Source organism: Hyperolius riggenbachi, chromosome 10, assembly GCF_040937935.1.
Source record: "Hyperolius riggenbachi isolate aHypRig1 chromosome 10, aHypRig1.pri, whole genome shotgun sequence".
NCBI classification, from domain to species: Eukaryota; Metazoa; Chordata; class Amphibia; order Anura; family Hyperoliidae; genus Hyperolius; species Hyperolius riggenbachi.
In genome coordinates this window covers 268978391-268989365 of record NC_090655.1, presented here as the reverse complement: position 1 = coordinate 268989365, position 10975 = coordinate 268978391, and positions in this window count along the sequence as shown.

Sequence of the window (10975 nt, the reverse complement as noted above, 5' to 3'; positions counted from 1 at the left end):
TTCACCCCGCCTCATGGGCGGGCCGGCCCTGGTTGTCCCAGGCCACGAGTGTAGACTGAGAAAAGAAGTGACTCAAGAACAGAGCCTTGAGGAACACCAACAGACAGTGGGCGTGGGGAGGAATTGGTGTTAGAGAAGGACACAGTGTAAGAGCGTCCAGAGAGATAAAAGGAGATCCGGGAATGTGCTTGTCCCTTGATTCCTAAAGATGACAGTGTCTGCAGAAGCAGAGCATGAGCAACCGTGTCAAAGGCAGAGGAAAGGTCAAGGAGTATTAGAATGGAGAACTGGCCTTTGGATTTAGCTACCAGTAGGTCATTAGCAACTTTCGTGAGGACAGTTTCGGTGGAATGGTGTGTGCGGAATCCAGATTGAAAGGGGTCAAGTAAGGAGTTGGTAGAGAGAAAGGCAGACAATTCTGAATGGATGTGACATTCCAGCTGTTTAGAAGCAAAGGGGAGGAGCGAGACAGGACGGTAATTGGATAGAGAAGTTGGATCAAGAGAGGGTTTTTTGATAAGCAGTGTGATGATAGCTTGTTTGAATAAGGAAGGAAAAGTGCCAGTGGAGATAGAAAGATTGAATAGAGTTGTTAGAGCGGGATTAAGGGAGGAGGAAAGCTGGGGGATTAGATGGGAGGGAATGGGGTCCAGGCCACAGGTAGTGAGATGTGCTTTGGAGATTAGTGAGGAAAGACACTGTTCAGCGAGTGTGGTGAAAGATATTAGAGTGGGAGAGTGGTCTTGTCGATCGGGGGAAAGGCAGTTAGCAGTGGGCGAGGGTGCAGGCGGACAGAAGGAATCTACAGGTGATGGTTGAGCTGGTAAAAGTGGTTGCGTGTTGAAGCTATTACGCACTGCATATACCTACCTGTTGTGTTGAGTGCACCCACCTCATCACTGCATATACCTACCAGCTGTGTTCAGTGCGCCCACCTCATCACTGCATATACCTACCTGTTGTGTTCAGTGCACCCACCTACCTACGTGAGTGAACGCAGTGTGATATACCACTCCGTGCATACCTGTTAACTGCACCTGTGTGACTGCACATTGTATTAGGCAAGTCAGTGCATACCTTTCACTTCATCCCCCCCCCGATATGGACAAAACAAGTAGAGCTAGAGGCAGACCCAGAGGAAGGCCACCCAGCAGGTCTGTGCGACGTCGTGTTGATGTGATTTTGTGTGGCCCTGGCTCACAGTACAGTGCTCAGAAGAAGGCACGTGCCATCAACTCCCAAGATTGTCAGGACGTGGTTGACTATTTAACACAGAACACCTCATCTTCCGCAGCCACCAGCGCTACTACAAGCACCACATCTGCTGCATTTGACACTTCGCAGGAGTTATTTGGTGGTGAAATCACTGATTCACAGCCACTACTGCTACAACAAGATGAAGGCGCTAAGCAAGTTACATCACCTCATATGTGTGAGTTAGGCGACACTATGGACGTAATGTGTGAGGAGGAGGATGATGAAGTACCTGCTGTTGGTGCAGTTTTGGAGGTGTCTGAGGCAAGCGAAGCTGGGGAGGGTGATTATGATGATGACGATGATATGGATGTCACGTGGGATCCTAAAGGTGCGTACACACACATTACAGTAACCAACGACGGGTCCGTCAGACCCTCCCGCTGGGCGGACTTTGAACAGACTGTAGTGTAGTGTATGCACTGTCGGCGGACTGATAAGGCTGTTTCTGAGCTATCCGCATCGCTTAGAAACAGCCTTATCAGACCGCCGACAATGCGTACACACACACTACAGTCTGTTGAAAGTCCGCCCAGTGGGAGGGTCTGATGGACCCGTCATTGGTTACTGTAGTGCTTGTGTATGCACCTGAAGAGACAAGCTGACCAAGGGGACAGTTCAAAAGGCTGAGTCAGAGAGGAGTAGGAGGAGACGAGTTCCTGAAAGAAGCAGGGGGAGCTCGTCATCAAAAACAGCTGGTGGCAGTGTCCGGCGCCATGTATCGCCACCCATGTACAACCAGCCAACATGCCCTTCAACGTCAGCTGCTGATGCCACCATAGTGCCATCACCCCAGGTGGGCTTAGTGGTTTGGAAATTTTTTAATGTGTCTGCCTCAGATCGGAGCAATGCCATCTGTACTCTCTGCCTCCAAAAATTGAGCCATGGAAAAGCCAACACCCACGTAGGGACAAGTGCCTTACGAAGGCACATGGAGAAAAGGCACAAACTGCAATGGGAAGAGCACCTGAGCAAAAGCAGCACACAAAAGAAAAGCCACCCTCCTTCTCCTCTTCCTCCATCAGGTGCATCATCTTCAGCCTCTTTCTCCCTTGCACCTTCACAGTCACCCTCCTCCACTCCGCCTCTCACCTTGAGCGGTTCCTGCTCCTCTGCCCACAGCAGCAAGGTGTCTGTGAAGGAAATCTTTGAGCGGAAAAAGCCAATGTCTGACAGTCACCCCCTTGCTCCTTCTCCCATGTCCATGCAGGCAAGGACAGGACGCTCCAGCGATCTCATGGTATGTCGGACATGCGGACATTCTTTAGTCTAACACTTTGCCTTAGCCCTTCCGGATCCACCCTCCACCAACGCCTGGACTGGCAGGTAGCCGACTACTTGGCTTTAAGTGTGGATGTAGACACTGTGAGCAGCGATGAACCCTTGGACTACTGAGTGCGCAGGCTTGACCTGTGGCCAGAGTTGTCCTAATTTGCCATCCAACTTCTGTCTTGCCCTGCCTCAAGTGTCCTGTCAGAAAGGATCTTCAGCGCAGCTGGAGGCGTTGTCACTGAGTGAGAAGAGAAGTCACCTAAGTCAAAAAAGCGTTCAGTACCTCACCTTTATCAAAATGAATGAGGCATGGATCCCGGAGGGCTACTGCCCGCCCCAAGACTAACTCGCTCCCCACACAGCATCTCTGCCCACAACCAACTTCACTGCCTTCTCTGCCACCACCAACAGGATCCAGGACACCAGGCAGATTCCTGAATGTTTAACGCCGCTGCTAGCAGCGCCCGCTATAATAATTTTTTTCTGGTGCGTGTACATGCCTGCCTAATTTTTCTGCCTGCAATGCAGCTGCAAGCCTGCAACAACAAGACAAAAGGCATGTACATGTGACAATTCCCCTTCGTGATCATTACCATACGCGGTGAAGGGGCTTGCGTATCACAATGAAGCAATGACCGCCGGGCGCCGGCTATATGAGTGTCTGGGGGGGGGGGCACACCCACGATAATAAGGTCGTTGCTTCATAGTGGACAGACCAAATTTGATCAGCTGGACAGTCACTGTTCTGTCATTCAGTTACCTCAGCCCGGCGACCATATGGGCTGGAAAGCGGCCATCACCTGCACTCTCGTCATGGTGCGCACTAGTCCAGCACGGCCGTCAATACACAAACGGCTGTTTGCAGTCACTGCATACCTTTCACTGCATCTGTGACTGCACATTGTATTCTACCTGGTAGTCAGTGCATACCTTTCACTTGAATGGATGGCAGACTTGCCCTCCAGAACAGATTCTTGTAAAAGGCAAATGGTATCATCATTGTCCGCCATAACAGATTCTCATTAAAGGATTTAAAGTTGATTCATCTCATATACAGCAGGGCCTTGAAAGTCCTCTTCCTGTATTATTTTGGTCACTACCTCGGGACGTGCATGCCATGCCTGCTGCCTTCCTTGGATGTGTGGTGGTAGCCATTTCTCAGGCTCCAACTCCGGACCGGAATCGAACCCCGATTCCCCGGCCATTACCCGTGGTCACAGACTTGCCCTCCATAATAGATTCTCGTTGAAGGTACTGAACAGCAAGCAGAAAATGTAATAAAAAAAAAAAATAGATGTAAGCTTTAACAATGGTAGAGAAAGAACCATCAAAAGTTGATACGGCAGTCAGACATTACCTGATATCACTGAGGAAGAGCAATCTCGCCATGGTGCGCACCAGTCCAGCACGGCCGTCACAACACAAACAGCTGTTTGTGGTGTGTTACACAGTGAGTTTGGTGTGTCAGTGTGAAGCAGTACGCTAATTACACTCCCTGATTGATGTATACACATGCAAGATGGTTTAAAGCACTTTAGGCCTGCAATTTAGCATTCAATGTGATTTCTGCCCATAAAACGCTGTTTTGCGTCAAATCCAGATTTTTCCCCGGGACTTTAAAGAGGAGCTGTTAGGTATAAGGTCTCAGAGAAAATAAACACATATATCAGTAGCTAAATACTGGCTGTACTTACATTACATATGCATTTCACTGTCCACGTTTGTACGTAACAGAATTTGTATATAGTATATGCAGAGATTGATGCTCCTGACAGCTCATGGCAGGTTCCATGTTTGTCTGTCTCCTATGAAGCCAAATGTGTCGTCATGTCCTGCCTGCTTCCTGATCACAGAAAAGCTCGTACTGAATAACACTAGTGTGCAGTGAATATTAATTAGCCATGTGGCTAGGAACAATAGCGGACTCCTGCAGTGTACTCTGCTCGGAGATTTATCAGTGCTGTGCGCTGGACTGAGTTACAAGCTGCTGAAACTTGATCCTGTAACTTCTCATTAGCAGCTGAGGGAGGGCCCCAGAATGCTTTGCAGTATGGTATGCGGCTTGCGTCCTCTTAAGAGCTTGGGTCTAACAGCTTTGATGATAAGCACACATCAATTGTAAGAGAGATTTTTAACTACAGTATTGCCTTTTTGGCTTCCTTCTAAACTGTTTAACACAGGAGAATAGAGGTTTAAATTAGCTTCTGCAGCCTGACAGTTACTCTTTAAGTGTCTATCCCACTCCGCCATGCCCCCCTCCAGGTGTTACACCCCTTGAAACATCTTTTCCATCACTTTTCTGGCCAGCATAAGTGTTTCTAGTTTTCCAAGTTTGCCTCCCCATTGAAGTCTATTGCGGTTCGCGGAAGATCGCGAACCCGGTTCGCGAACCGAAAATCGGAGGTTCGGGCCATCTCTAAACAGCACACAAGCAGAATACAATCATTACTGCTCCAGGGCCTCTGTTATCACTGTATTGTGTTTGAACTGTTGCATATCTCAGTGTCTGATAATCCACAGACAGAGCCCACTGGCACACCTGTGCCCACTTCTAGTGATATAGAATTGTGTGCCACATAACAGCACACAAGCAGAGTACTATCACTACTACTCCAGGGCCTCTGTTATTATTACTGTATTGGGTTTGACCTTATTAATGGGAAACTGAAGAACAGTAACCGTTACAGTTTCCCTTTTGTCTCCACCCATCATTAGAGACATTGCAGTGATTCTCTGACTCCTCTATACACTTGCACTAGGCGATGTGTGTTCTGTGAGCGGCCACATTGCTGAACACACATCGCCCAGTGCGAGTGTATAGAGGAGCCTTACTCGCACTTCTCCCACAGGAGACTCTGCAAAAGCGGCTGACAGATTGTTGCCTGTGAGCAAATATTGCCTTGATAAAGGGGCCCTGCATGGCTCCAAAACACTGGCCATTTGCTTTTTTTATGGAACCAATGAAGTATTATTTCGGATGTGCCAGCTCCTGACTGTATTGCAGGGAAAACATGAAGCCTGCTGAATTGATTGGTCAGTCGGTGGTACTGCGGGGAGGAGGGTTGAGTAGAGAGAGTTGGTTTCTCTATTTGATGTTCTGTTAGCGGATCTCATATTGGTTCAGAGTACTGTCGCTCCTCTTTGTTGTATATTTGATTAGCTGCTGTATTCAGTATTGAAGTCATGTTGGATCTCTTTATTCCAGGTGCGGGGTTGCGGAAGGACAGTGATGGCGAGCTTCCGGGTACGTTCTTGGTGTTGCTGGTTGCCATGGTGATGCTGTGCAGTGTGTCGGTGGCATTCCGCTCTTCCAGGTTTGTTTTGCCCCCACTAATTAGTCACTCCACATCACTATGTTATGGTGTGTGAGCAGCCTATCAGCAAATGAGAGGGGTGTGTCCTGGCGTACGTGGCACTTCCAGATTTATGAGCGGAGGCTGTGAGCTCTGCTTATTCATTGTTTAAAGCGGACCTGAACTCAGAACTTCCTCTCTGCTCTAAAAGATAAGCAACAGCACAATAACCTTTACAGAAAAACATTCCTTTGTTACAGCTGATAAAAATCCAGCACTAAATCTACAGTGTGTCTATTTCCTGCTTGCATGGAAGCAGACATAGGGTTAACATCCTGTGTTTATAAATTAGCTTTTCAGCCAAGGAAGCCAGCTGACATAGGTGAGAGATCAAATTACAGTTGTGACTAGTCACAGATGAGGGGGAATTAGACCATCTAAACTCTCTAAATACATACAGGGTGCATTTCTCTATGTTTTCCTTCTGTCCTGTGCAAGAGTTCAGGTCCCCATCAGGTCCACTGGTGGCTCCGCCCCTGGTAAGGTTTGAAGGTGTATGATTGGTCTACTCCTCAGCTGTTTGTGATATATAGACATGTGTGTGCTTTCATTACACTTTGTACTCAGCATGACAAAAGGGATAACATCCGGAAACATCAGCCTGTTGCTGCGCTTGCTTGTATGTAATGCTATAATACATTATAGAACTGTACATTACTTCAGTGGTGGCGACTCTCTCTGCTATAAATACATATTAGAGGTAGAGATGGGCCGAACGGTTCGCCGGCGAACGGTTCCCGGCGAACTTCGGTGGTTCGCGTTCGCCTCCCGCAGGCGAACGTTTCCGGAAGTTCGGTTCGCCCCACAATGCACTATGAGGGTCAACTTTGACACTCTACATCACAGTCAGCAGGCCCAGTGTAGCCAATTAGGCTACACTAGCCCCTGGAGCCCCACACCCCTTATATAAGGCAGGCAGCGGCGGCCATTACGGCCACTCGTGTGCCTGCATTAGAGAGAGTAGGGCGAGCTGCTGTCTGTCTCTCATAGGGAAAGATTAGTTAGGCTTAGCTTTTCCTGGCTGCATACCTGTTCAGTGATCCTGCCACTGCATACCTGTTCTGTGATCCTGCCACTGCATACCTGTTCTGTGAACCCACCACTGCATACCTGTTCTTTGATCCTGCCACTGCATACCTGTTCTGTGAACCCACCCACCACTGCATACCTGTTCAGTGATCCTGCCACTGCATACCTGTTCTGTGAACCCACCCACCACTGCATACCTGTTCAGTGATCCTGCCACTGCATACCTGTTCTGTGAACCCACCCACCACTGCATACCTGTTCAGTGATCCTGCCACTGCATACCTGTTCTGTGAACCCACCACTGCATACCTGTTCTGTGAACCCACCCACCACTGCATACCTGTTCAGTGATCCTGCCACTGCATACCTGTTCTGTGAACCCACCCACCACTGAATACCTGTTCAGTGATCCTGCCACTGCATACCTGTTCTGTGAACCCACCACTGCATACCTGTTCTGTGAACCCACCACTGCATACCTGTTCTGTTCAGTGGACCCGCCACTGCATACCTGTTCTGTTCAGTGGACCCGCCACTGTATACCTGTTTAGTGAACCCGCCACTGCATACCTGTTCTGTTCAGTGAACAGTTTGGGGTGTCAGTGTGAAGCAGTTCCTTAATTACACTACCTGATTGATGTATACACATGCAAGATGTTTTAAAGCACTTTAGGCCTGTCATTTAGCATTCAATATGATTTCTGTCCTTAAAACGCTGCTTTGCGTCAAATCCAGATTTTTCCTGGGGACTTTTGGCGTATATCCCACTCCGCCATGCCCCCCTCCAGGTGTTAGACCCCTTGAAACATCTTTTCCATCACTTTTGTGGCCAGCATAATTATTTTTTTTTTTCAAAGTTCGCATCCCCATTGAAGTCTATTGCGGTTCGCGAACTTTAACGCGAACCGAACCTTCCGCGGAAGTTCGCGAACCCGGTTCGCGAACCTAAAATCGGAGGTTCGGCCCAACTCTAATTAGAGGCTAAGGAGAAAGTCTCCTATAAGCTTGTGGATCACCATCAAGATATACTTCAAGTGTCAGAGTGTCCCAGCATTTGTCCTCACATACTGCCCATATGTCCCCTCCCCTATGTTAGGTCTCCACCTCTTACATGTATGCTAGTGCTGCTGCTGTATGTGACACAATCTACCCGCCAGCCATCAGTGTGCAATGTGACGCTTCTGCCCAGTTTACACACATGCTCCACCCCCACACATATTGCCCTATCAGAGAGGGCTTCATTAGGATGTGGCTTACCAGAAATCCCGGGGTAATTACCCCCACAGTCACTGGATATTTCAGTCAGGTGCCATCTTATGTACTGGCAGTTTGCCCATACTTATATTTCAGCTCATACAGAGCTCAGCAGGTTGCAGGGCGGTATAGATAGGACTAGGGATGGTGAAGGAGATGCAAATAATTTTGAGTTGATGCAAATTTATGCTAATTTTATGTAGCTTGAAAATGAACAAATTAAATCCTGCTGGGGTAAAATTCGATGGGTTCGTTTTCAAGCTGCATAAATTGGAGAGCGACCGACCAGCATCTGCAGCAACAGACCCGGTACACTGAATGGGGGACAGTTATATTCCCGCAGGTTCAGACAGTGGTGGCAAGTTCTGCACCCCACCCTTGTGAGTATAATACTAATACACGTGTGCTTACATCCCTTTGTGTAACGATACTGCACCATTGGGCTCCTGGCCTCTCTCATTCACAGAGGCTTGGAGGTTCTTGGAGGTTACAGGTATCCATCAAGGATCAAATCCTTTCCTTCAGATAGAAGGCATTGCTGAGGCTAAAGACTGTCTGCCTGATGGGTTGGATGTTTGGGCAACTCCACCAGACATGTATGTAACCTCTTCTCTCTCACATCTCCAGCAATATGAGGGGGTGTCTGTATTAGAGAGGTGATGTCTGGCTGGGTCCCTGTACCACCTGGCACACATTTTATAGCTTCTCTCTTGGCGTCTGACAGAAGGGGAGAGTTTATGAGATAGGATGAAGGCATTTCCCATGTTACGGCTGGGAGGGGTAAGCCTATATCTCTGTCCCACCGATCTGTGACTCTGCTGAGGTTGTTGTCTGTGCATTGAGGTATGAGGATGTCATGCAGATTACATAGTGCATGTGTCACTCTCTCAGACTGTAAAACAAAATACAGAGGAATGCCGAGAGCCCAATATAGTGTAGTGTGTTGAGGCAAATGTCCATGAAATGTATAATGAGGAGTAATACTCACAAACATGGGTTACCACCAAGGCAACCACTGTATAAGCAGATGGGGAAAGACACCTGTCCCCACTCAGGTTATAAGTCACTCTCTGTGGCAGGAAGAAGGGGGACGCACCTCTCCAACTAGGGTGGATAAAACTATGTCATGCAAGTAGCAAACAGAGGCGCCAGAGCAGGATAAAATACACTAAAACAGTTTAAAAAGGGAGGTAGCGGAGTATTTACCTCCAGGTAATAGTATCAAATACGTTTCTATTCAAAAAAAAAATCTCTTTATTGTTCTCAATCACAAAAATACAGGTAAAAGACTCCAATAGGACGCATTTTGTGGGACAACACACTTCTTCAGGAAATATTGTGGAGCATCTCTCAGTACAAGAAGCAAAACTTGGCATCTCAGACTGTGCACAGAGACTTTCAAAAGAGGTCAAAGATCTATGGACACATGTCTTGGGATGGGTATGGTTATAGAATTCAATGAGTTGTTTAGCCAAGCAGTTGGGTTTATAGTTGGGGTTTTGAATTGGGTAATCATTTTTTTTTTCTCCATGGAACTTTAAAATGCAGCAAAGGACGCATTTCAAGGTCTCCCATTTAATGGGGGCGGGGTCTCATCCGTTTCATGACTCCGGGTGAAATCCGCTATGGCCGCCTTTAGATTGGAGACACAATCCACGTCTTTCAGCAAATTATTCTTCATACGCCAATGAAATCCCATTCTGAATTTTTCATATAACATCATGGTGTATATAAATATACACACACACTCACACATTACTATACATTATGGTGTGTCCATAGGGTGTCAGGCTGGTTATGGAGTACAGTCCACAGGACAAGGGAGGGGTAATAAGGGAAGTTAGGGACTCGGGGACAGTTTAGAATTAACGCACACAAAGGTCAAGTATAAAAGGTTTATTAGAAAATATTTGTAACAAACAAATCACACAAAAAACCCTCTTAGTGATAAAACATATGTAGACATAACAAGGCCCGAACTAGGGATGATTAATGAGAAGCAAATAATACTGACTTCATGCAGGATTATGTAAATGTTGTATGCAAATTTATGCAGCTGGAAAATGGACCAATGACGTCCTACCAAGGTGTAAATTGCTTGGTCCACTTTCAAGCCGCATATATTTGCATTTGGAAGTTACATAATCCTGTATGAACTAACTGCATCACAAACGTGGCATTTTCCTGCCTAAACCATATTCAGTTGCACCCACTGTAGGCCTTTTTAAATAAATGATGAACTGTGATTTGCAGCCACTGTAGCAGAGGCCTTACATATGTGGCATGCTGAGCTTTACCTGCCTATACATGTTTGGGAAGTAATAGCACATCCCTTCTGCAGATCAGCACATAGGCCCCGCCCACAGGATGCCCCCCCCCACCATGATGCCTACTACCTCTTGCAGTCAGGATCAGTCCTATAATAAAAATGTCTGCCTTGTGCCAAATGACATAAAGGAAACTGTAATGAGAGGGATATGGGGGCTGCCATGTTCATTTCCTTTTAAACAATAACAGTTGCCTGGCTCTCCTGCTGATACTCTGCTTCTAATACTTTTAGCCATAGACCCTGAACAAGCATGTAGCATGTCAGGTGTTTCTGATATTATTGTCAAATATGACAAGATTAGCTGCATGCTTGTTTCTGGTGCGATTCAGACACTACTGCAGCCAAACAGTCCAGCAGGGCTGCCAGGCAACTGGTATTGTTTAAATGGAAATAGATACGGCAGCCTCCATATCCCTCTCCTTACAGTTGTCCTTTAAGGGTAAAGGGTAAAAATATGGCACTTTGGGAAAGTACAGGGCGGATG